The 26,750-nt window shown below is 41.6% G+C and overlaps 1 long non-coding RNA gene across 1 annotated transcript; it reads right to left on the reverse strand.

The window, feature by feature from the left end:
• Positions 1 to 4,583: 4,583 nt before the first annotated feature.
• On the reverse strand, positions 4,584 to 23,364 carry LOC141258067 (uncharacterized). The gene is made up of 3 exons (XR_012318187.1): positions 23,219 to 23,364; positions 16,826 to 16,892; positions 4,584 to 5,327 (listed from the first exon to the last, which is right to left on the reverse strand). It is a non-coding gene; the product is annotated as an uncharacterized lncRNA (long non-coding RNA).
• Between the last annotated feature and the right edge of the window lie 3,386 nt (positions 23,365 to 26,750).

The raw sequence follows: 26,750 nt of genomic DNA on the forward strand, positions 1-26,750 counted from the left end.
CTACTCAGTACACCGTGAGCAGCGGCTGTAAGCACACCCAGGCACATTGTCTAACAGCCATGTCTCAAGCTTATCAGTTTAGAGCCGGCTGTCCGTGATGGGTGTGCTTATAGCCACCGATCTCCGTACTCTGGTCAGTGACTGTAGTTGTTTTGGGCATGCCTGCATTACTGAATGCCAGTGGCTCCCGGGAGGGATAAAGTTCATTTTCTCCTGGGTGCCGGACTTTCAGTAAAGTCAGTGGCTCCCAGGAGGAATAAAGTTCATTTTCTCCTGGGTGCTGGACTTTCATAATGCTATTAACCTGCAAATTAACCCTATATATGCAAGTTAATAGTGTTATCGGATAACATAGGTTCCCTTTAAGGCCTGCTTGAGCACATGAAGACGTGAGTCACTAGAGTTGGGCACCATCCAAATTCAGGTCACTCTGTCATGGTTGGATGGCTTTTACAAATTTTGGTAAAAAAAAATGTTAGTGGACTACCTTACGTTTTATACATACATAGCAATAGTAGAATTCATGTATTCATTAATTGCAGTAGTATTAATACTAGTATCTGCTGACTTTTCACTTATGTTACATACTGTTTTATCTTCAGATTATTTGTGTATGATAACCTAAAGTATTTACTAAAGCCCCCTTCTCACATAGGGAGATTGCTGCTGTGTCACGGTTTTGGTGACGCAACAGCGACCTCACCAGCGATGTCGCTATGTGTGACACTTTGCAGCAATCAGGCCCCTGCTGTGAGGTCGCTGATCGCTGCAAAGTGTCCTGGACCATTTTTTGGTCGTTGCCCTCCTGCTGGTCAGCACACATCGCTGTGTGTGACCAGCGGGAGCAGCGATCAGGCTGGTAACCATGATAAACATCGGGTTACTAGGGGCACACGCGCACCTAGTAACCCGTTGTTTATCATGGTTACGAGCCTGCTAAAGTGAGCGGTAACCTCCCGCTCACCGTAGCAGAGTGGTAACCATGATAAACAACATGTTTATCATGGTTACCAGCCTGCTCCTGCTTCAGCAGGCTGGTAACCAGGAGCAGGACATCGTGGAAAGATTCTTTCCACGATGTCGCTGCTCCCCTGATCGTTGGTGAGCCTGCCTGTTTGACAGCTCACCAGCGACCACATAGCGACGCAGCAACGATCCCTGACAGGTCGTATCGTTGTCGGGATCGTTGCAGCGTCGCTAAGTGTGATGGGGCCTTAAATGATTGGTCAGGCCAGAATGGGTGCCATCTAGATTGTGTCAGAGGCATAACAGTATTTTACCATTACCAGAAGTGGCTGCACACCAGGCAGGCTTGGATTCTTAACTTGATATCTGGGAAACCGAGCATTTTTTTAATGGCCTTTGGGTTGATCTAGGGCCATGGCGACTTGATGGATGAATGATCTGTAAGAAGATCGATCTTATGCAAGCCTAGATAGGTCCACCAGGGTCTTCTCCATCGTTATCTTTATAGTATTAAGCCATCGAGTTGCTTGTCTTCCTCAGCACCTTGTTCCTTCTATTCTTCCGACCATGATGTCCTCTAGTGATTGCTCTCTTCGTATGATGTGTCCAAAGTAGGTAAGTCGTAGCTTGGTGATCCTTGCTTCGAGTGACTTACATTACACAGGTAATAGATGTACATTGATTACATAATTGAGTAAGTGGTTGGAACTCTTTAAGTTTTTCTACTATAGACACTTCTTCCTAGCTAAAACGTATGTGCTTAATTAAGCCCAACCAGGAGCGGCTCTACATCACAGAACAGGTGTCAATCTTTCCATTATGGTTTTTCTCTGTAGTATCCACTATTAATTTTGGTTTTGCAAATACTGATACAGAATACTGACCAGATCTGGGCATGCTAATAAGGCCTCAGACTCCATTCACACTTCCATAATGACTTGCATTTATGACCATTTCATGATTGCTGTGAATGACCTGTTTTTTTATAACGTATCATCAATGGCCACTGACTGGCCCTATAACATTAATGAAGTCCTTTAGGGTTCTAGTATTTTTTAAATAAATGTGCTGCAAACTATGCTGTTTATGTCATCCAAGATTCCAAAAACCTTGGACTGTTCAGTCTGAGCCTTTGACAAGTAGAATCAACAGGGCCTTAGTTATATTCTTGTTAGGGAATATCAGACATGATGGTAAAATGATTGCAGATTGTGCCTCAAATTCTAATTTGAATCTATGAATGTGGATTCAGTCTCTGATTTGCCCCAGATTTCACCCTATATATTGCACAGAAAAGATTGACCTTCTGCAGATTTAAAATCCGATCTTCATGTCATTTTATGCTCTAAAATGTTTTTGAAGCATGTGGTTGACATTTGTTAGAATCTGGATGAAAAATCTGTAGTATTTCTGCCACATGTGATTGTAGTCTATTAGTCAAGTGAATTAATCCATCAATACACAGACAGGTTGTGAGTGAGTACAAGTTAGCTTTAAATTGATTCATATTAACTTCAGTCTCTCCAGACAAACTAGTGTATTGATAGCTAAATGTGAAAGTCAGAACTGAATGTGTTAAAAGCTGCAAATCCTTTAAATAATCATCAATTAGTACATGCCACACAGTGACTGGCAGATTAAAAAGTATATCCTAACAAGCTGCAACATCAGAAATAACATGAATAGTACCTAGCTCTGCAAATTAATACCAGAGGGAAATTACCCAGTATCTAATTAGCTCTGGAGTAACAAACCCTCAAACTTTTAATTACAAATATTTATTTTAAACTAATTAGAGTTTTCAGGCTCTTTAGTGGGATTGCACTTTTAGATGCACAGTGGAGCTTATTTTCCAGTAATTATTAGTCTCTTAAACACCCTTCAATGGATGTTAAAAGCCAATATCAGAAGAGAGACCCTTTATCAAATGCAATAGAGGATAAGAGAAATGTACAACTATTCTGTAATTAGAGGCCAGATGCAGAAAGCTTCTTTATTCTGTCTTTAGTTACTGAATAACATCTGGTGACAGTGGAGCTCTACTAGATAAGCTCAAGATAAATTTAGAATCTGGTTTTCTTACAGACACATTATTTTGACCACTTTGTATTTCAGGGGTCATCGCTACAATTAGTCTGGATATGTAGATTCAGTAGGTGGCTACTGAATGTATTATCATTAAAGGGATTGTCTGGCCTTAGGCTACAAGACTGCAGTTACCCTAAGTGGCTGAAGACTTGCGAATCATTACAGGGCGTGCACTGTGAGGACTCTTTGGTGCTGGAGGCGCCACCACAAATATGCAAGTTGGAATGTGGCCAGAAGTATGCAAATCACATACTTGCGGTCAACTGCAGACTTGTACCCTAAGACCGGACCACCCTTTTTAGCTTGTACACCACATTTGACAAACCCACTAGAAGTAGAGAGCCGATACAAAAATGGACACTGCCCACCTTTGTATTGGAAAGCTGATCTCAAGCCAAAATTATGATCTGCTCATTATTTGAACAATTGTTTTATTTAAATGGGTTGTCTAGTGTGGGAAAGCCAGGTAAGCTACGGTTAAACCCTAGCACTATAGGTCCAATTAGGTGCACCTGGATAGCTATGACTAGAACCAGGCCATTTGTTCACTGGTCAGTCAGCTGGGGGAAGCTGAGCAGAGTGGGTTGTGTTGACGGTGGAGAATTATAAGCCAGAATCTCTCTGAGAGTGACTTCACATGCCGTGTGCACCAAACTGCAAGTATCACCGATTGCTATAGATAATAGCTGCTTTGTGTGATCAAGCTGGGACTAGCTCAGCCATGTCTGAGTAGCCAGGGTCTGTATTGCTTACTTAGTGCCTGGACAAGGCTAAGGGTTTATGTTTATGGTTTTGTTTTCGCTACTGTGCAACTAGTGGAAATAAACATTATTTTGTTTATGATGTAAAAACCCTGTGGCTTTGTTTTCTAAGCGGCTAACTGAGAGAGGTACACTAGGATTAAAAAACATGGTTGCTTTCTTTCAGAAACCATGCCACTTCTGACCATAAGTAGTGTGTGATATTTTAGCTCAACTTCATTCACTTTTAATGGGGTTAAGTGGTAATACTAAGCAAAATCCATGGTCAGGGCAGGTGCTGTTTCTGAAAGAAAGCGGCCTAGTTTTTCTAATCCTGGACCACCTGTGTAAAAAGAGGTGACTGAGAAAAGAAAAACATTTCCATAAAAATGTAGGTTCAAAAATAACTACATATTCTCTGGAAAAAATGACTGGTGTAAATATCCTTAAAATAGCAACACATGAAAGAAAAGAAGTCAACAAAGTTTATCTAGTATATATGTTTTACCTACAGAGATACTAGGATCATTCTCCGTATCCTTGACGAAAGAGGGAAATGTAGACATTCCTGTTACTTTTAAATGGGTTTCTAAGATTTCTATAGTGACCAATACAGCTTCATGTCCAATTGTTACTTTAGCAAACTTGTTAGCGAAAAAAATTGCAAGCACAAAGAAAAGACATTATCAGTATGAGAAAAGTAAATATAATTTCCAAGCTATAACTATTACAATTACTATTACATGGTCATTAGTTTGTTTTTTTATTACATTTTGAGTAGGCGTCTTCTCTGAACAGTACAGCAACTTTGTTTTGATACTGCCAGGGCTTTCGATGGGTGACATTACCAATGTGAATAATAGTTCACCTGATTCATCACCTCCAATCCCCCTCCTCTCCCCCCACACACACATTCAATTTGTACATCCTTGAATACCCTTATAGTACAGTGTCTAAAGTATTACCTTAATAACCACCCACTCTCCCTCCCGATTTGCACTGCTATTCTATTGCTCATTAACTCTACATAGTTTGCTGCCCAGCATGTGAAACACAATCTTTCCTGGACCAGGGAGCAGTGGAGATAAAGATGCATGTGATGTGTGAGATCCAGTTTTTCAGAGAGTGTCCGACTGGAGATAACCACGTTAAAAACATGATACAAGCAGGAGTATGGTCATGTGACTGTATGTGAGACTGGTTTATAGTGGGATTTCAGCCACAGATAGTAGATGAGCAAATGACTAATTTTATAGCAAATGGTAAATCATATGTACACAATGTTTAAAACGTTTACATTTCCCAGACTAGCCTAGTTAGCCACAGCACCCCCTGTACATTCTGTTCCAAGGTGTCCGTTTTGAAATGGTCACAGTGACTTGCAGCAGAAAGTACATTAGATTCTAAATTCAGCAGTTCTCCTTTCCATGTACAAGTGTGCACATTTCTCTGTCCAGTGACCTAGTGCAGGGCTGCTTCTTAGTACTTGGAACTTCTTCAAGAGAAATAATCTCAAGTTATCTTGGGATACACCTGAAAATGCAGAGTGAAATGTTATACTGAAGTAGACTTGCAAGTCATTTCCAGGGAATCGCATATTGAAGGTGCAAATGTATTCATTTATAGGTGAAGCACAAGATTTAAAGATAATGTCTCAAGTATTTCATATACATTTTATTAACTAGATTTAAATATATTGGAAACAAATATTGTATGATTTTAGTTATTTCTTTTTAAAAAGGGGCAGCCAGAGACATTTCAGCAGCGTGTGTGGATTTTATGGCAGCTACAATGAATGGAATTGTCACAGAAATGTCTGTAGACCAGAGCTGGGCAAAGTGCAGCCCGCGGGCCCTATCCGTCGGTCTGGCTGTTCCAGTCCAGCCCTCAGACCCAGACAGCCGAAAGGCTGAAAACCTGGGCCGCACCATGACCTTGCTATGCATCTGCAACTCTGTCACCGCTATTCACATTCTCAGGATGCAGACAGTGTTGAATACATTACTGGAGGATGGAGCCGCGGGTTACTTTTTCTACTATTCAGTGTGTGAGACAGCAGACACGATGACGTTATTACATCATGTCTGCTGTATGGAGAGTCAGTGCATCAGAGAAAGGAGCAGAGCGCAGGGGGAATGGGAGAAAGGTGAGTATGTGTTGTTTTGTTTTTTCATTTGTGCATGGGATGTTTGCATGTATATAGGAGGCTATGTGAGGTCTCATACTGAATATAAGGAGGCTATTTGGGGGCTCATATTGTATAAAAATAGGCTATGGGGAGCTTGTACTGTATATAAGAGGCTATGTGGGGGCTCACATATTATATTTAGATAGGCTAAGTGGGGACTCGTATATTGATAGGCTATGTGGGGGCTCATACTGTATAAAGTGGGTTATTTGGGGTCTCATACTGTGTATAGGAGGGCTGGGGTCTCGTACTCTACAATGGCTTGTGAAAATATCCCCCCCCCCCTTGCTTTTTACCTATTTTGTTACATTCTGTGTTTAAATATTTTTCCAATCCGATTTTTGTGAGATGCATCAGCATTAAATAGTCTAAGTTAGTGATGTTAGAAAAATATAGGCATAAATTAAATTTATGGAATCAAATAGCTAAAAATTGGCATGCACATATGTATTCACCCCTTTTAAGATAAAGCCCCTAACTATTTCTGGTGCAAGCAATTACCTTCATAAGTCACATACTTAGTGAAAGGAAGTCCACCTGTGTGCAATCAAAGTGTCACATGGTCTGTCAGTATACACACACCTTTAATGAAAGGCCACAGAGACTGCCACACCATTAAGCAAGAGGCACCACTAACCAAACAACACCATGAAGACCAAGGATATCTCCAAAGAAGTCAGGGACAAAGTTGTTGAGACGTACAAGTCAGGGTTGGGTTATAAAAAAAAAAAAAAAAAAAAAAAAAAAATCTCAAATCTCTGATGATCCCCCGTAGCACCATCAAATCCATTATCAAATGGAATGAACATGGTACCTGCAACGAACCTTCCGAGAGAGGGCCTCCTACCAAGGGGGTCATTAATCAGAGAGTCAGCACAGAGACCAAAGGTAACCCTGAAGGAGCTGCAGAGTTCCCAAGCAGAGACCGGAGTATCTGTCACGCGAGGTGTGGGTAAGACTTAGTGCAACACAGAGGGAAAGGGAGCCCAGACACTAGGGAAAGTGGAGACCTCCTAGTCTGGTCTAGTGTCACCCTGTCTCAACTACCGTCCCTATATTGCCTCTTCAGCAATCGCCACATGCGTGCCTCGTCCTGTCTTTTCCTGGCGTATGGCTAAGGCTAGGAATGGGAGGAGATGAGCACTAGTCGATCTCCACTAAAGTCTATAGACAATAAGGGTAGACAAACGGGGAGAATGCTTAGCTTTAGACAACTCCAGACAAATGCAAACTCGGCCTCAAGCTCCAGAGAGGACGAAGTACTGCTCTTGCTAAGCCTTCACAAGTAGAAATGAATATAGCCGGCACCTCCCTCTCAGACACACCAGGTATATATACACCCAGGACAGGGAGCTAATTACCAGAGTGAGGTAGCCACTAGTTCCTAGAGACAGCCTCTCATCTAAGAAGATGTCTATAATGCCAAACGTAGAGATCTCCTGCAACCAACTGCAGGGCTGTCACCTCTGATGCACCCGTGACAATCTGTCCATACGACCACAATAAGCCGTACACTCCATAGAGGTGGCATTTATTGAAGAATGGGCAGAAAACAGCCTCTACACACAAATTGTATGGCTTGTTTTAAGTTTGCCAAAAGACATGTGGGAGACTCCTCAAATGTATAAAGGAAGGTGCTGTGGTCAAATGAGAACAAAACTGAACTTTTTGGCCACTAAGGTAAACGCTATGTCTGGCACCAAACCAACACAGCTCATTACCCCAAGAACTCCATCCCCACAGTGAAACATGGTGATGGCAGCATCATGCTGTGGGATGGTTTTCGACAGCAGGGACAGGGAAAGTGGTCCAAGTTAAGGAGAAGATGGATGGTGCCAAATACAGGGACATTCTTGAGCAAAACCTGTTTCAGTCTGTCAGGGATTTGAGACTGGGACAGAGGTTCTCCTTCCAACAAAACAATGACCCAAAGCATACTGCTAAAACAACACTCTAGTGGCTTAAGGGGAAATGTGTAAATGTTTTGGAGCGGCCTAGTCAAAGCCCTTGAGACTTGAAGATTGCTGTTCACCAGAGGAAACTAACGTGAAGGAGCTGGAGCTGTTTTGCCTTGAGTAATAGGCAAAAATCCCAGTGACAAGATGTGGAAAGCTCATAGAGACTTATACAAAGTGACCTGCAGCTGTAATTGCCACAAAAGGAGGCTCTACAAATACTGACTTTAGGGGGGTGAATAGTTATGCACACTAAAGTTTTCAGTTATTTTGTCCTATTTGTTGTTTGCTTCACAATAAAAAGAAAACCAAATGTTCACAGTTGTGGGCATGTTCTTTACATAAACTGATGCAAACCCTCAAAAAAAAAACAAAAAAAAAACAGTGTAATTCCAGGTTGTGAGGTAGCAAAACAGGGGGAGGGTGGGTGAATACTTTCGCAAGGCACTGCATATAGAGGGGCTATGTAGGGGCTCATATGGTGTATGGGGGGCTGTGGGTGGGCTCATATGGCATATAGGGATGTGAGCATACTTAATTATGCTCAATATTAAGTGATAATATTAATCTAAAAATAATTATAATTGTAATAAATATTTTAATATTCAGCAGAATTAATTTCAGTCTATTTTTTTCACCCTCCTCAACAGATAAAGGTCTCTCATATGGCCCCTCGGGAAAATTAATTGCCCACCCCTGCTATAGACTAATATTAAAGACATTTGAAGGAGGTTGTTCATAAGTATGTTTGCATGGTAATTGTATACACACAGAGTACACTGATCAGACATAACATTAAAACCAAAGTGTAGATACCCATTGTCTGCCCAGAATATATTTGACACATTTAGGCATGAACTTCACAGACTCTACAGGTATCCTGTAATATCCGGCACCAGAATGTTAGTAGCAGATTTTTTAAGTCCTGAACTTGCAAGTTGATTATCCTTTACTCACACAAAGACCATCATGGTTGACAAGAAAGAGCTGTCAGAAAACCATTTCCTGTCCATGAATCTGAAGGCAGAAGGGTGAGCCTACAACAATGACAATCTATTGCTTTTGTGATTGATAGGGGTCCAATAACTTAGATCTACGCTGATCACATACCAATTGCATATCCTGGCAATATATATGTAGGAAAAGTCCATTGAAATTACAAGCAAGGAGACTTGTGTGTGATGAAAACTACAATTCTGCAAAGACTTAGGTGCTGAATGTATAAAATGTATCAATACCATTAGGATCTTTTGTTGAATAATAATGCTATTATGCCAGATTATCTGTTACATATAGTATTATGTTACATATTGTGAGACGTTATAAAGGTTTTGTTTAGATCTCTTTTTACATATTTTATACTTTTAAACCTTTGTGATATAAGCGAATATATATATTTACAGCGCTGGAAAACATAAACCAGCCCTCCAGAATAATACATATATAGTGCATGGATGCCTCTCTGTATTCTCCTATATGATATTTCCCCTACCATTCTACTTTTTTATTTATTTGCGGTCATTTATAAATACAGGTGGGTGCTTGTTTTTAACTTCTGCACTTTGTTGGGTGCATTTGTGTATAAGGAATATATTAGATTTATTCCAGGACATATTAACTTCCTAATGCTATTTTTGTCATTCTCCATTTGTAGCATCAGCTATTTCTATTTTAAAGTGCCTGGCAGGATGGCTTCTATTTTTTACTTGTGCATCCTTTGCCAGATGCTTGTATGCGCTTTCATTGTAGCTTAGGTGGCATGTTAGAGATAACTTTGCTGTAGAATATTTGCAACCAGACCACAGTGCAGAATAATATGGCCTTAAAGGTCATAGCTTTATTGTAGTTATGTACTGAGTCAATAAACTGTAACAACTCACATAAACTGAATGACCATGTTATTAGCGACCCCTGCCCATTCACAATCGGAGCGTCCCAGTATAATAATTATTCAGTTGACCATAGTGTGTAGCATGAAATTAAGAAAGCAGTGGATTAGTTTCTGTGAATCCAAAAAGAAATGGAAAAATGGAGCGATCTGATTGACTTTGAATGTGTCATGGTCATTGGTGCAAGACTAGAAAGGGCAGTATTTGAAAGCAAACTTTTGGGCTTTTCTACTGCTGCATTGTCGAGAGCACACAGAGAATGGTGTGATAGAGGAAACACATCCTGTGAAAGGGAATTGGGTACATAAAAACTTGTCAATAACTCTTCTGATAAACAGTCAGTGCAAAGTCAAGCAAATTGCATCCGAATACAACAAAGGCGCTCCAACTAACGTGTCCAAACACAAAACTCGTCATTCCTTAGCACAGATGGGCTATAGCAGTAGGAAACCAGTTTGGGCGCTACTGCTGCCTAAGTAAAACATAAAAGCAAGACTCCTGGGGGGACAACAGGGCACAAAAATTGGATCACTGAACAGTGGAAAAACATAACCTGGTTGAGTCAAGATTCCTGTTGCACCATGCTGATAGGAGGGATAGAATTTGGTATGAGCAGAATTATTTAATCCCTTCTTGACAGGGGTCAACAATTGAGACTGGTGGAGATGGTGTAATGGTGTGGAGAATGATTTCTTCTCATACTCTGGGTGCCTTGATAACTGATGATGAATGTTTGGTTCGGACAGTCATCAACAGAATAGGATTGGTTCCAGGAACAAAGGCAGTATGTTTTCCTTGCTTTCTTGGTCTCACAGACCCCAGATCTTAACCTTGTGGGGCATAATAAGGGCAGGTTAGAACAGGCATATCAGAACATGTCAGTGCCTCCATTTAGTTTGCCTCAACAGTAGGAAGCTCTCCTGTTCGCATAGACCAATATTCCTGCAGAACGTTTTAATCATCCAGTGAAATCAATGCCAAGACCAACGGGAGTTGGATGGTTTGCATCATCCCAGAGGGAACACGACTGTATCCTGGGTATCCTTACTTCAATTACTTCTCATCGCTATGCCTGTTTTCCCATGTAACAACTATTTGTTCTTGTTTTTTAACTTCTTATCATGGTAACACTTGAATCTTATTACTCTTATGCTATTACATTGCTTTTCGCTGATTGGTTTTTCTATTTAGTGGCCACTGAGTTCTGTAAATATTTTCTTTTGATTTTTTCTAAAAATCTTTTCATTTGTAGGACTATGCATATACTTGTAACTATACGTATTGTTGGTTCTATACCCTTGTGCAATCATGTTTCAAATTCTAAATTATCTTGTTTATATACTGAAGAGCAAAAAGGTAACAATGTTTTGAACTTTTGACTTTCAGGCTCCATATCTCACCATCCACTACTGCTTCCAACATGAGACGTCCATCATTTTATAGACAATCATCTTGGCTACCTCATACATAAATTTGACTTTCAACTACTTTGCGTATGATTAGGTATGCAGATTCTTGTCATGTCCTTGTATTGTTAATGTTTTGATCCTAAAAATCTAAACTTTAATTTTTATTATTTTGTTGTTATTTTGTAAATACCCCTCTGGCTTTCAACACTGCCTGAATCCTTCTGGGCATGCTCTCAATCAGATTCAAGCAAGTCTTGACCGAAATCTGAACCCATGTCTCTTCTACATGTTCCCAAAGCTTGTACATGCTGGTCGACTCATTTGGGTATGTATACAGCTTTTTTTTCAACTCTACCCACAAGTGTTCAATTGGGTTGAGGTCTAGGGACTGTGGGGGCCAATCCAGCAGTGTAATATTTTTGTTCTTTATTTTGTATTTTTTTAAATAATTTTTTCAATCATCTTCTTAACTTTTTTTTACTTAGTCCCCCTATGGGACTTTAACTTTTATTATTCTGATCACTGGTCTCATGCATTGCAATACACCAGCACTGCAATGCATGGGACCTGTGATATTACACATGCAGATCACCTGTTACACCCTGCCTATGGTTGGGTCTAATAGACCCCCATACCTGGTACACAAGAAGGTCATTGTTTGATCTCCGGGTGCTATGACAACCCCGGGCTCCCCATGATAACGTCGCGGGGTGGCGATGGGGGTGAGAGAGGGAGTCCCTTCCCTCTCACAACCTTCTAAATGCCGTGATCACTATCGATCACGGCATCTAGAGGGTTAATCAGCCAGGGGTGGTGTGGGTACCAGTCTTGGCTGTTACCCCAGGAGCTCGGCTGTCAGCTGAGCCGAGGTACCGGTGGTGATCGTGCAGGGAAGTGCTGATATTTCAGCACTTTCTGGCGATCACATGCTGTGATCGGTCAGTCAAATTGACTGACCACCATAGCAATCAGAGAGTGGGGACCGGTGAAATGGGTCCCCTCATCTCCAGCCATGCTGGTCAGTTGTCAGTGACCGCTGTCCGCACAGAGCTGTCAGTTTTCACACAGTGACAGCTTAAAGACATGACGTGTATAGCCCGTCATGATGTGGGAACTGACACCCGGTCATGACGTGCTATAAAGGTCATTGGTCATTAGGTGTTAAAGGGGTATCCTCATGTTATTAAACTGCTTTAGTTAGACAGCATGAAAACATGCAGGTTTGCAATTAACTTGATGTTTTTATCTGCTGTTATTCTTCTGCAATTAAAGCTTTTATCTTGCATAGTGTGTATGTATGGGCGATAAACCACCAGAGCCTGGCCAAGTATGCACAGTAGCCACATTCCAGGCTGAGTAATTAACTCACTGGATGCTATTTAACCCCTACCTCCCTCTCAGCCCCTGACCTGTTATCAGATCTGCAAAATCACAATCCCTGAGCCCCCACCATCAGTAGCTTCCAGAGCAGTTTTCCTAATCACAGCTTTCACTTCTCCCACCCTGCAATGTGAATGTTCAAATGACCTGTTATTGCTATATGCTAATATACTGATAACAGTATAGACTTAGAACAAACACTGACAGACCTTTAATGTATAGTAGCCTAAGGTCAGCTGTAGGATGAAGCTACTGAACCAGAACTGTCACTCAAGGACGTGTGCCTGCCCCCCAGTAACAAGATTGTGAGGAGACTGCGGAGCTGTGTGCTGCTCAAGACACAACTTGAGAATAACCCTTTAAAGGGACCCTGTCAGCACAGAATGACTGTTCAAACCAAGTACAGGCGCTTCGTGCATCCTCAGCATTGCCAAACATTTAAGTGCACCTTCCCTCTTATTTTCACTACCTGGCCCCCCCTACTTCTTTGATTGACAGTGTTGGCTTTATAGAGCCAGAGAAGGATGGAGATAGATGGAAAACAAGTAGGTGAGAAGCTGCACTTAAAGATTTGGCCACGCCAAGGGTGCATGTCCCCGATTTGAATAGTTAAAGCTCTAAATCAGACTGCTGGTTCATCCCGACAAGTTGCCATTAAGAAATGCAACCCAATAACATGTCACTTCTCACACTCTTTGGTATTGTCATACAACGCTACCCTTACTCTTTTTAATCTTTCAAATAAAGTGCATGAGAAGCTACATTTTGTCCTGCGTTGACATACAGTAAATTATCTCTGCAGGATTTCATTTTAGGACTCATTCAGACTTCCATATTTCATATCTGTGTTTTATTCATGTGTTTCACAAAATATGTACCCATTATAGTCAGATTGTACATGCGTTTTTCCTGCAGAATACATGCGGATCCACTTGCGGATTCACATGCGTTTCCGCATGCAGATTGACAAGCACTTTCCAGGCGATAGCATCACTTGGAAAGTGCTTGACAACTAGGTCACACTATATAAATCCATGCAAACAGCATGGATTTATACAGTGTGAACCGTAAAAATTAAAACAAATAAAGCTATACTCACCCCCGATGTCCCGGTGTGTGCAGCAGCGCTCGTTCCTGTCTGGTTCCCGGCTGCCGGCATATCGCGAAACAGAGCGGTGAAGGGTCTGCGGTCACATGACTGTGACGTCACCGCAGGTCCTCAAGCGATGCCGGCATGCAGAGAAGCCTTCGGAAAGGTGAGTATAAACTTTATTTGTTATTTTATTCTTTTTTTACAGGTACAATGGTACCCAGGTCTGGATGAGAGTCTCCTCTCCTCCAGAACTGGGTACCATCCGCACATAGAGACGCATGATATCCGCTTGTACAAATGTACAGTCGCGGTTTCTATGCGTTTCAATGCAAGTCAATGGCGGGAGTTCCGCTGCACTTCCGCAAAATTAAATGACATGCTGCGGATTTTTGTACGCAGCATAAACGCTGCGGAAAAATCCGCAGCATGTGCATAGAACATGCGGAATCCCCTTGGGGACCATGGGGTGCGGATTACCTAGCGTTTCACAAGCGTTTCCGCTGCGGAAATTCCGCAGCATAAACGCTTGAAAAACGCTACGTGGGCACACAGCCTTAGTGCACACAAGGATCACAGCTGTCTTGACCTACGCGTTTCGAGGTGCAGTCCTAATCATGGTCTGTCTGAACTGTGGCCTAGTGAGCATATAAAGGTAGGTTGTAATTAAAGATAATAGTAATAACATGATAATAACATGATGTGCTCACTAGTCTCTGAGGTCAGTATGATTAGCATAGACAAAAGAGAAATAAAAACCTTAGTGACACACACACACATATTATTATCTTCTAAAATTAATATCATTTGCATATAGAAAAAGTAAAAATATTTGTACTACAAATATAGAATAAATATAAAACTAGCGATATACCATGTCCAAGCTGCAAACAAAACTGTCATTAATATTGTAGTATTAGATTCAATCCAAAGGGTACTCGGGTTTCTAACATAAAAATCCAATAGGATTCCCTATTTAGCAGTTTGCGTCTATGGTCTCCCCCCCGGATAGGTTTATACACTTTTTCTATACCTTGAAATTTCAGTGCTGAAACTTCCCCTTTATGGAATATTCAGCAAACTGCTAAATAGGGAATCCTATTGGATTTTTATGTTAGAAATCCAAGTACCCTTTGGATTGAATCTCAGGCAGGATCTAATACTACAATATTAATGACACTTTTGTTTGCAGCTTGGACATTGTATATCGCTAGTTTTTATATTTATTCTATATTTGTATTACAAATATTTTTACTTTTTCTATCTGTTAATGATATTAATTTTAGAGGATAATAATGTGTGTGTCACTAACGTGTTTATTTCACTCTTGTCTATGCTAATCATCCTGCCCTCAGAGACAAGTGAGCACATGATAACTATTATCTTTAATTACAACCTACCTTTATATGCTCACTAAGCCACGGTTCAGACAGACCATGATTAGGACAGCACCTCGAAACGCGTAGGTGAAGACAGCTGTGATCCTTGTGTGCACTAAGACTTATTATGGTGGTAGCAGCATTTTTTAATGGCTCAATAAAAGCTATGTTTTATTCAAGTTTATAGCCTGATACACTGGATCATTCCTCCTATTCACATGTCCATGTCCCATTTTGATCCAGGTCACTTATCAAACTCAGCCATTTAAGTTCATCGGTCCAAGAAAAGTCTAGACAGCACACAGATGGCACCCTAGTTGCATCCAGGGGTGGGATTCAGATTTTTAACAACCGGTTCCCCATTTATGTTTGGAAACTACGCCCATTTTAAAACCACACCCCATTTCGATACCTCGCCCATTGTGCTAGCCACACCCATTTTCACACACACTTTCCTCAACCACAAAATACAACTAACGGTAATTAAAAGTAAAGGCGCTTTCCCCTTCTTACCCCACTGGTCTCATTGCCTCCTGTCAAGTACACATTCCAGTCACTGTCAGTCACTTCTTAGTATGGGGAAAAGTTTTAAAGGGTTTTCTACAAGTTTTGGAAATTAGATCTAAAGGAGCCCTGCTCAAATAGGAAAGGACGAGCACCTGTCCATCTGTCACCTCAGCTGTCTACTGCAACTAATCTCTGGTCTCAGCAGTCACAGGCCAAGTATGTGTAAGTAACCAATGAGTGGTGGACTGAAGCAGTCAGGATGTCATCACATACAGCTTAAAAGGTAGGTCACTCCGGGACAATGTGTATGGTAAAAAGTATACTTACCTGCTTGACCCAGCAGCGCTCCAAACGCTGCGGCTAATCAGTGGATGCTGGTACGCTACAGCACTCACATAACAATGTTACGTTATTGCGACGTACACAGCACTCGGAGTAAAGCCCCCTTAGGAGGTAAGTATGCTTTTTTTTAATAGACACATTAGGAGCATTGAAAGGGGTTATCCAATAGTGGGCAGCCCTTTTAATTTACAGCATACAGACAACCAGAGCAATGCTGCTGGAGAGGCAGGGAGCTCAATGGGTGATGATTATTTCGCTATTATAGGACACTCATTACCCTTGGTGGAAATTTCCAAAGCTTTTTAAAATCCTCAAAAAGGGCTTAGGCCAGACGAAGGAGTAATAGTCTCTTAGAGAGGCAACACTAGGACCACAAAGACATTAGGTGGGTGAGGCGGCACCACCAAAGAGGCACACAATTGGTGACAAGGCACCATGGAGTGCCAATGAGGCATTCAGAGTGATGGTTGAATAGGCACCAAAATGGATTAGTCAGGACTCCTAACCTAACTCGTGGAACAGCCTGCTATGTTAACAAGAGGTTCTACAGAACCTGGGAGAATCCCCTGAATCCCACCACTGGTTGCGTCATATTATTGTCTGCTTTTCACTGAATGTTGACCAAACACTGATGAAAATCTGATCCAACTCATTGATGGAAATCGGTCTGATTTTTTTTTTTTTACCATGCGAAAAAAAATGTACGTCCTAATGTGGCCTTGTAGAGAACTCTGGGGGTGGGTATAATAGTGGAGTGGGAGAGAATCTAGCATAATTGGATATTTTTTAAAAAGATTATTAAACAATCTACAATGTAAGTAATGTCTTATATTTTATCCTATATTTTGTTTGATAAATATTCAAACACTATTTTAAGATATTTTTTTTTTACCTGTCTCTGTATGCCATCTGCTGTATGTAAGTATTGAGAAAGTCTTCACACAAATATGGTGTGGTTCCTGCAAGACAAAATCCCTTATAATCCACCAGGTGTTGCTCAATGATTATAGATAGAACTAAAAGTTAATCAGGAATCTCATGCACCAGAAGCAAAGAAAGTGAGCAGAGAAAGACTAGGGAAGCACCTCGACCGTCACACACAATTTTATACTTTTTATGATCATCTAATAATCTAGAAGCACAGCACCTGATGAGGGGCATAATACTAATAAAAAATGTACCTTTAGTGTCCATTGCTGCATTTGCCAGAAATCAATTGTTATTCAAATATGGATAGGGAAGTGCACCCTCGTATGGCTGAGCAGTTCAATGCATATTACCACCTACTTAATTCCCATCTGAATCCAAGCCTATCTGGGTCAAGGGAAGCCAGAGTTATCAATCAAGCAAAAGGAAGGTGGAGAAAAATGGCAGAGACATTGTTACTTTTTTCTGACAACCTGAAAGATAATGTGATGACATCACTGAAAATAAGAATGGAATAGAAAACTGGCAGAGATCAGACTACTTTTAAACAAATAGCAGAAGTCAATTCTGAACCTAAAAAGGCATGTAAAAATACATCAAAAAGTTGCATTTTCCCTACCAAGAGGTGCAGAAATTTCTGCACCAAATACTTAACATGTATACATACCCTTAAGTTCTGCAATTTTCTGGTGCAGTTGTGCTTTTGCCACCTCTGTGGTTAAGGCTACTATCTTCCTTTATTGATTGGTTGTCTGACCAGATCATACAGTGGGGCTCATCTTGTTTTCAAAATTACATCAAAGATCTACCTCAACCACATTCTCTGAAACTCTGCTCTGCCTTTCTTTCCTCTAAATTGCATGCTCCTTACCAGGATTTTTCAGATGTCTTCTCCAATAAGAATCTGATATACTTTCTTCATATCATCCATTTGATTGTGCTATACCCCTACTTCCAGACACTGAACCACCTGGACAGAGAGTTTAGAATGTTCTCTTGTCTTTAAGGCACTGAACAGTGTTGAGCCATTCTTTTCTAATCTCCATTCACCCATGTGTAAAATGAAATAATGAACTCCTTTCCCATTTTTCCTGGTGGCCTAAATGGATACAAGGCATTAAAGGATTAATATCATCTTGTCCTCAGTCTGCACAGTACAAACCCTCACAACCAGTACCTCTCGGTCTTCTTTTGCTTCTTTCTATAATAATAACAATAATATTTTTATTTATATAGCGCCAACATATTCCGCAGCGCTTTACAATTCAGACAATATCGGCACTGTCCCCATCGGGGCTCACAATCTACATTCCCTATCAGTATGTCTTTGGAGTGTGGGAGGAAACCGGAGAACCCAGAGGAAACCCACGCAAACACAAGGAGAACCTACAAACTCCTTGCAGATGTACTACAAGAGCCTTATATTGCACGCACGCCGCTAGGTTCAGATAAGGCGTGACAGGTTTCATGAATTCTTTGGAATCCTGGGGGAACCGTTACTCAGGGCGACCATAGGCTCCAGCTTCTCTCAGGCACACGATAGATTCAATTTCTGACCAGACACATCTGACAAGAGTCTTTTTCAACAGTTTAACAGTGGAATTTAATCTTAAGCACGCCCAGCACAATTCAGGGATATTACAGCAACAATCTTCATTACAGTACAGTCTGAGTTTCTTGAGCAACCGGCTCCAGTAACAATACAGTATTACAGTCTCTTCAGTAGCATAATTCAGCATAGATTAGATCTCTTAGCATCACATTTCTATGCATACACAACCACAGGCTTTTCCTTTACAAGGACACAATAGTACACAGCATTCTTTATCCTGCATGGAGATGGAGGGGGGGTTTGATGAGGGAGATGATCCCTGTGACACAATTCCTTCCAGTCCTTATCTTCCTGCCCGATAATATTCTGCACTGTTAGTTCAGGGAGTTTATCTTACCTGTGTTTAGTTTCTCTTCTGATCTGAATCCTGTTCAGTTGCCTTCTGTCAGATCCAGATAACGCACACCACTTCTCCCTTTGGCTGCAGCCAGAATACAATAACAAGTTCCCCACAATCCACCTGTGGCTCTGCTAAAACACTCCCTGTCTCCTGTGACTGTGTTAGCCCCTCTAGTTGCTGGATGCTTCTGAAGCACAACAGCACTACTTCTGCATGTCACACTTAGATTGAAATTTCTATGGACTGTGATACTGATTGTCCTGAGGCAGAAGGATTTAGTACTCATCTGGGTTGTGGTAAATCGATTCTCTAAAATGTTTATTTTTTTACATTACCAGGACTACCATTTGCTCAATAGCTGGCCCAAGTGTTCTTCAAAATAAATTTCCAGTTCCTGGGTCTTTCATCTCATCTAGTAGTTTTTTTTTTTACTAAAATGTTGGTTTAGTACCAAATTCTTTATTTTCATAATGGTAAAAGAAGAAATTTGACTACACAGTTTGACTTTTGGAGTGCAAATTTGTCGGGAATAGATTGTGGACATTGTCACATTTGAAAAGCCCCCAAGGTGTCAAAACAGCAGAACTCCTCCCACAACTGACTCCATTACACCCTTAAAGGAATTCATGGACGGATTGGATGACTATCTTGAACCCACAGGTGCTTCATAGAATTTCAAAATATTGGTCCATGAAAATTAAATATCACATTTTTTTGCAACAAAAATATTGCTTTAGCCCAAAATTTCTCATTTTCACAAAGGTAACAAGAGAAAATTGACCACACAATTAATGTATTTTTTCCTGAGTATGCCAATACCCCATATGTGGTCAGAAACTGAGTGAATGGAAGGGAAGGCGCACCATTTGACTTTTGGAGCACAATTTTTACTAAAAATAGATTGTGGATGCCATAGCACATTTGTATAGCCCCTGAGAGGCGAAAACACCATAAACCCAACATAAGTGACCTCAGTTTGAAAACCATACCCCTCAACGAATTCAACTACGGGTGTAGTGAGCTTTTTAAATCTACAGATGACTAGCAGAATTTTATACCATGCAGATTGTGCTGAAATGGTTTGTTGGTGCCATGCCACATTAGCAGTGCCACTGAGGTGCCAGAAGAGAAGTTCTCCCCCAGAACTGACTCCATTTTACAAGCTACACCCCTCATTTAATTCATTTAGGGATGCAGCAAGCATATTTACACTATTACGCACACGCCCGGACTGACTGGCGTGAGCATGATTAGTGAACCCACTGTACCATGAACCGAGGAGTGCCTGGAGGGGCGTAACTAAGTATCAACTTGGTCCGACCAAGGTCACACGGCAGCTCAGTCGACTCCGTGAAACAGGGAGGAACCGAGCAGTGGGACCAGGTGCTACTCCAGGTCAGACCCTGGTCACAGCTGTTGACCCACACTGGGGAATGCAGGAACAGGCAGGTTAGGCTGGCATACAGACAGGTGGATACTGGCAGGCACAGCTGGTATGCAGACAGGAGGGTATTGGCAGGCACGGCTGGTATGCAGACAGGTGGGCACTGGCAGGCACGGCCGGCATGCAGACAGGCGGGTACTGGCAGGTAAGAACGCAGGCAGGATAGGGACCAGTACAGACTGGGACACAGGAACGGAGCCGCAGGTGCGGTAGACCAGCAGAGCAGAGCAAAACTCGCAGGTGCGGTAGACAAGCAGAGCAGAGCAAAACCCGCAGGTGCGGTAGACAAGCAGAGCAGAGAAAAACCCGCAGGTGCGGTAGACAAGCAGAGCAGAGCAAAACCCGCAGGTGCGGTAGACAAGCAGAGCAGAGCAAAACCCGCAGGTGCGGTAGACAAGCAGAGCAGAGCAAAACCCGCAGGTGCGGTAGACAAGCAGAGCAGAGCAAAACCCGGAGGTGCGGTAGACAAGCAGAGCAGAGCAAAACCCGCAGGTGCGGTAGACAAGCAGAGCAGAGCAAAACCCGCAGATGCGGTAGACAAGCAAAGCTTACAACTCTACTTGCAGTGCTAGAAAAGCAGAAAGTCCCCTCAAGTGGCTAATCATACGCTAAATAGCCAACACGATTGTTTATGAAGTGATGGTAGTCTCACGTTAGAAGCAGTAGTGGATGGTGAGATATGGAGCCTGAAGGTCAAAAGTTCAAAATATTGTTACCCTTTTGCTCGACAGGCTATTATACTGTTAGGAGGACTAGTAGGGGCCATTATACAGTGAGGAGAGTTGTGTAAGGTTCATTAAACTGTATGGAGGGTTGTGTGGGGGCCATCATAGTGTGTGGAGGATTGTAGGTGTAGAGGGGAGCATACGGGGCCGTCACTATCACTCTGTGTGCTGAAACACTATTATCTGCGCCCAATGCCCCCTCTACTATTAAGGACTGAAACAGGAGTGTGTGCTGCACTAGAGGATTTTCTGTACTCACTGTTACACCGTCCATGGGACCGGAACCGACTTCAAACAAGACAGGAGATTGTAGATCGTAGATCCGGGTTAACAGACTCACTTTTACTGTGCAATTCTTCAATACACGGCTGCCGTATACAGATCAAGACAAGTTCTTTAGTTAGTGAAGTACCATTGGTTATGTGCCTTTCCAGTGTTCATTCTCGTCCTGTCCTGAGACCCAACACTATCCACTTCTTCTGCAACCCAGCTGAGAATCTCGCCTCTAGGAATATAGAGGCCTCTCCTTGAGCACCTCTAACAGGCTGTGAGCCTAGGACTGTGCCGGCATCCAGATTCAGTCTCAAACGGGCCCTCATTCTGTTCTGACAACTTGCACCATTAAAACACTTTCTTCACTGCTGTAACTGCGATCGGAGTCTGTTTTCCTGCCTGCTCAGTCTTCCTCCAACACTCTGCTCTTTCTCTCTGTTAAAGAACAGGACCTACACCGGTCATGTGCATTCGGGTAGTGAACCCAGAACTGGGGTGGCCTTGCCACAGACTTCCCCTATTGGCAGTCTCACTGCCTAAGTCACTCTCTAACTACTGCTCCTAACTGTCTGTAACCCGGAATTGTTTTCTGTAAAAAATAATCTAAACCCCTCCCAGTTAATGATGCAACCCCTGAATTAACTCTCTAATGTCTAAGCAGTGTAGTGTAACTAAATCCCTATTTATTGTATGGTTCCCCCTCTGGGCAGACCTCCCGCAGCCCAGGGATGGCCTTAGGCAAAGCCTATGGGAAAACTGGCATACAATGATCGGCCATAGGGATTTCACCGCAAACATTTCTTTATCATAAATAACATAAACACATAACAAATATAAAACACTAAACAACCCCCTTGTTATTATATTGTATGAAGGGTCATTAAATGGAGAGTCATCAAACTGTATGGAGGGCTATAATACTGTGGGAGAGGGCTATGTGGGAGCCATCATATTGTGTGGAGGGCTGTGTTGGGGCCATCATACTGTGTGTGTGGGACAGTAGGTGTCATCATACTATGTTGAGGTCACTGTGGGTGTATCATACTTTGCGGGAGGGGGTACTGTCGGGTCCTAATACTGGTGCATGTGGAGGTTACTGTGGATAAATTCACTGTGGGGGTATCATACTGTGTTTGGGGGACACTTTTCTTAACATCCTACTTCATAGGACCGTGAAAAGGGTATCTTAGTGTGTGGGAATACTAAGGAGCTTCAATAGGAGTAAAATTACTTTGTAAGCGCTGCAAAGTTGTGAGATATGCTCTTCTGTAACCCCTCTGATTATTAATATATTTTTTGATGGAGAGAGCAATTAAGACTTCCTATGATTTCTATGTAAATCCCTGATTAAGAGATTTAAATACATATCCGAAACAAAGTCATTGAAATACACTAGTCTGGAAAGGGTTACAAGACTAAGACTCTGAAACTCCAGCAAACCACATTGAGAGGCATTATCCACAAAACGAGTAAAGTTAGAAGAGTTGTGAATCTTCTTTAAGCATCCATCATACCAAAGTTTCACCAAAAGAATAATAATTCAAATAATAATTCAAATGGTCACAAAAGATTCAAAAAAGGCTTCCAAAGAATTGCAGACCCCCCCTGCCTAAGTGAAGTTCAATGTACACTATTCCACAAAAAGAACACAAAGACTTGTCTTACATTTGCAAAAAAAACCCCAAAAAACTAGATTACCTTCAATACATTTGGGATATGGTTCCTTGGACTGAAGAGAACTTTTAGGAAAACAGGGGCCCCATTACATCTAATGTTAAGCTTGCGCTAGATAAAAATACTATGCAGTATTACAGTATTGCTCTTACACACCTGTCCCTGGGTCCGGGCTCTGTTCCCGTCGCCTCAATCCGCTGCCCTCTTTTCTGCTCTACGTTGGTCTTTGCAGGTTACACGGCGTGTTTTGTCATCACACTAGGCCTTTTAAGGCTTATTAGAACACATACCTGCGGATTGTCTTCAGATTGTTATCCTAGACTGCTCCTGCTGCTCTGCTGACTTTCCTGCAATCCTCCTGCAGCTCCCAAGACTCCTGAGGGTGTCTCGTCCTCACTCCACACGTCTCATCCTGCCAACTGCACTAATGCTCAAGTCTTGTGTACCCACAAGCCTTGAGCATATAATCATACAATAACAACACTGACATGTACAACATTATAAATAATAATGGACATATTGTTGGCACAAGGATATAGTCTGTTTGGTTGCCTTCATTCAAGTTACTTCAAATGTACTTCTATGTTTGGCTAACTATATCTTTCTGCCAACAATATGTCCATTATTATTTATAATGTTGTACATGTCAGTATTGTTATTGTATGATTATATTTACCTTTGTTAGGCAATTCTGACCAGTCTACTTGTATTTGAATCCAAATTGTGGGTCTATTTAAATTCAGTTTGTCTGACTGGTTCTCATGAGGGAATAATAGGCCGATCTTTACTAGGCTATTGTGATGTTTGATGGTTTCTTTATGTTATGTTCTGCTACCAGAGCTAAGGAAAGAGAGGAGATCTGTCCCTACGATAGAACTCAGCTTAATCCCTACGATGTAACAGGGAACCTGATCCTGCGATCAGACCTGCTTAAGTCCTAAGCTAGTCTGTACGGAGACCTATAGATGTGGGGAGGGAATCCCTACAAGTACTAAGGACTGGGAGGAATATGGGACACCTCCTAACAGAAATAGTAGCAGACAGACGAACAAACAAAATATATAGAACATAGAGGTCAGTAGACCAAGCAAACTAACAGAGCAAGACACAGAGCACAGGCTAGCTAGAAAGTAGATATACAATGAAGTCCAGCAAAGCCAGAAGGGCGGAGCAGGCTTAAATAGGCCAACAAGGTCATGTGACCAGCAAAGGAAAAAAAAACTAAGAGCAAGGTTCTAACACTTTAATCATTATAATGTATATACAGTTTAAATCATGTTCTATTGTAACCTGATCTTATCACTTATTATAGCCCCATGTGCTTTTTAAATGTTTTTATCTTTTCTATTTGCTTTGTTTGTTGGACTTTGTTACTGATCTTCCAGAAGCGCAGGGGTTCACTACTATCTGGGTTATAGTGCATTGATTCTCTAAAATGTCTTGTTTTGTGTTCTTACCAGGTCTTCCATCCACTCCACAGATGACCTAGGCATTTTTTAAAGAAATTTTCCGGTTCCATGGCCATGGCTTGCATAGCCTAGGACCATGGTGTGCAATTTGTTTCCAAGTTCTGGAGTGCATTTCGCAAGAACTTAAAAATTTCCCTGGACTTCTCCTTGGCCTATCATCTGCAAAATAATGGGCATATTGAAAGAGTTAATCAGCCCATATAGCAATATTTACGAATTTTCTCCAAATCCCACCAAGATAACTGGCCAGACCTGCTTCCTTGGGCCAAGTTCACACATAACAATTCTGTTTCAGAGTCTTCGGGAAAATCTCCATTTATTACGATGTTCAGCTAAGAATCTTGTCTCCCTCTGCCTATTCCAGCTAAAAGCCTTCTTCCTGCTGCGAACAGCGTCTATCAGGACATCAATAACATCTGGACTGAGGTACAAGCTAATTTAACTGTAGCCACGCAAGACCTAAGAAGACTGCTGACCTGTTGCCAACATTGCTCCTGGAGATAAGGTTTGGCTCTCCACTAAAAACATTCATTTGAAGACTTGTTGCAAAAAAATGGCACCCAAGTTCATTGACCCATTCCAAATTATTGAGCGAATAAACCCAGTCACTTTCTGTCGTAAACTATCGCCTACTAATCCCTAATGCCTTTCATGTTTCTCTACTACGTCCTCTGGTCCTCAATAGATTCTCTCCTATGGTTAAAACTGTTCCTGCTTCTGCTTCTGATCCGGACGCACAGTGTGAGATCAACCAATTTCTGGACTGTAAGAAGGTTCGTGGTAAACGGTTACTTGATAAACTGGAAGGGATATAGTCCTGAGGAGAGATGTTGGGTGCCAAAAAAGGACATAAATGCTCAGGCTGTGTGCCCACGATGCGTTTTTGGTGCGTATTTGTAGCGCGTAAACGCTCTAGAAACGCATTGCATACCTTATCCCATGACTTCCAATGACATTCTGCAAGTTCTGTGCACATGGTCCGTATTTTTTCTGTGCAGATTTTACTCGCAGAAAAAATACGGACATGACCAATTCTTGTGCGTTTCTGCATTGGAATAACGCATGGCAAATACGCATCAAATACGCGTAAAAAGGCATGTAAAAACCGCATGCGTTTTTCTGCCAAGGAGATGCAGAAATGCTCAGGAAAATTTCTGCTTCATTTCTGCATCGTGGGCACATAGCCTCAATCTTGCGCAAAAGATTTCATGATAAGCATCCTCTTTCTGTTGTTATAGACTCATCTGGCAGGGGCCCTAAGAGGGGAGGTACTGTTATACACCTGTCCCGGGTCCAGATTCTGCTCCTTTCGCTCGGTCCGCTGCCCTCTGTTCTGCTCCATGTTGGGCTTTGCCTGTCATGTGAGGTCGTGTCGATAGGCCTTTTAAGACCCATTAGGACACACACCTGTGTCTTTGGATTGTTATGTTAGACTTTAGTTTGTTACTCTCCTCCTCCTGTGCACACCGTGCTAACCTGCTTCTGTTCCTTTTACACTGATGATTTAACTGCAATCATCCTGCTGTTCCCAAGACTCTTGAGGGTGTATCGTCCTCGCTCATCCAGCCAGCTGCACCAACGCTCGATGCCCATGTACCCACCCGGATTAGACGCTTAGTGGGTCCACTTCACCAGAAGAGCCATAATAATTGCAGTGATCTCTGATTCAAGTCCCCTAGGGATTGGGTCAATAAATAAAAAATGTAAAAAAAAAATATTTTAAAATATTTTTAAAAAATCATATCACTGTCCTTTTCCAAAAATATATAATTTGTTAAAATATTTAAGATATATAATTTGTTAATTTAAAGCAATTAACATGTTTGGTGTAACGTCATGCGCAATGGGCACACTATGCGTTCCACGCTTGCGTTCCAGGGCAGCGAACCGGAAGTCACGTTTTTGAATATTGAAATTTTGGTGACTATATCGATTTGTATTTAGAAACCTGGCATATTTGTCTGCTACAGATTTTGGATACCTTCTGCTTGTTTTTTAATTTATTTTATATATTTGAAACATTAATAAAGCTTGAATTATTTGAACAATTTTAGCACTGGTGCCTTCGTGTATAGGGATCTAGTGTCTCTGATAGTGTTTTTTCATTTGTTTGATGTAACTGTCTGAACAAATAAAAAGGAAAAAAAATTCAGAATCGCTGTTTTTGGTCACTTCACTTTCCAATAAATGGAATAAACAGACCAGAAACAGACTATCTATCTATCTATCTATTCGATATCTACCTATCTATCTATCTATTCCATATCTATCTATCTATCTATCCCATATCTATATATCTATCTATCTATCTAGTCCTTATCTATCTAGCTATCTATCTATATCTATCTATCAT

The sequence above is a fragment of the Phyllobates terribilis genome, unplaced genomic scaffold, assembly GCF_046119375.1.
Source record: "Phyllobates terribilis strain yellow unplaced genomic scaffold, ASM4611937v1 Scaffold_3__8_contigs__length_932513732, whole genome shotgun sequence".
In the NCBI taxonomy this organism is placed as follows: domain Eukaryota; kingdom Metazoa; phylum Chordata; class Amphibia; order Anura; family Dendrobatidae; genus Phyllobates; species Phyllobates terribilis.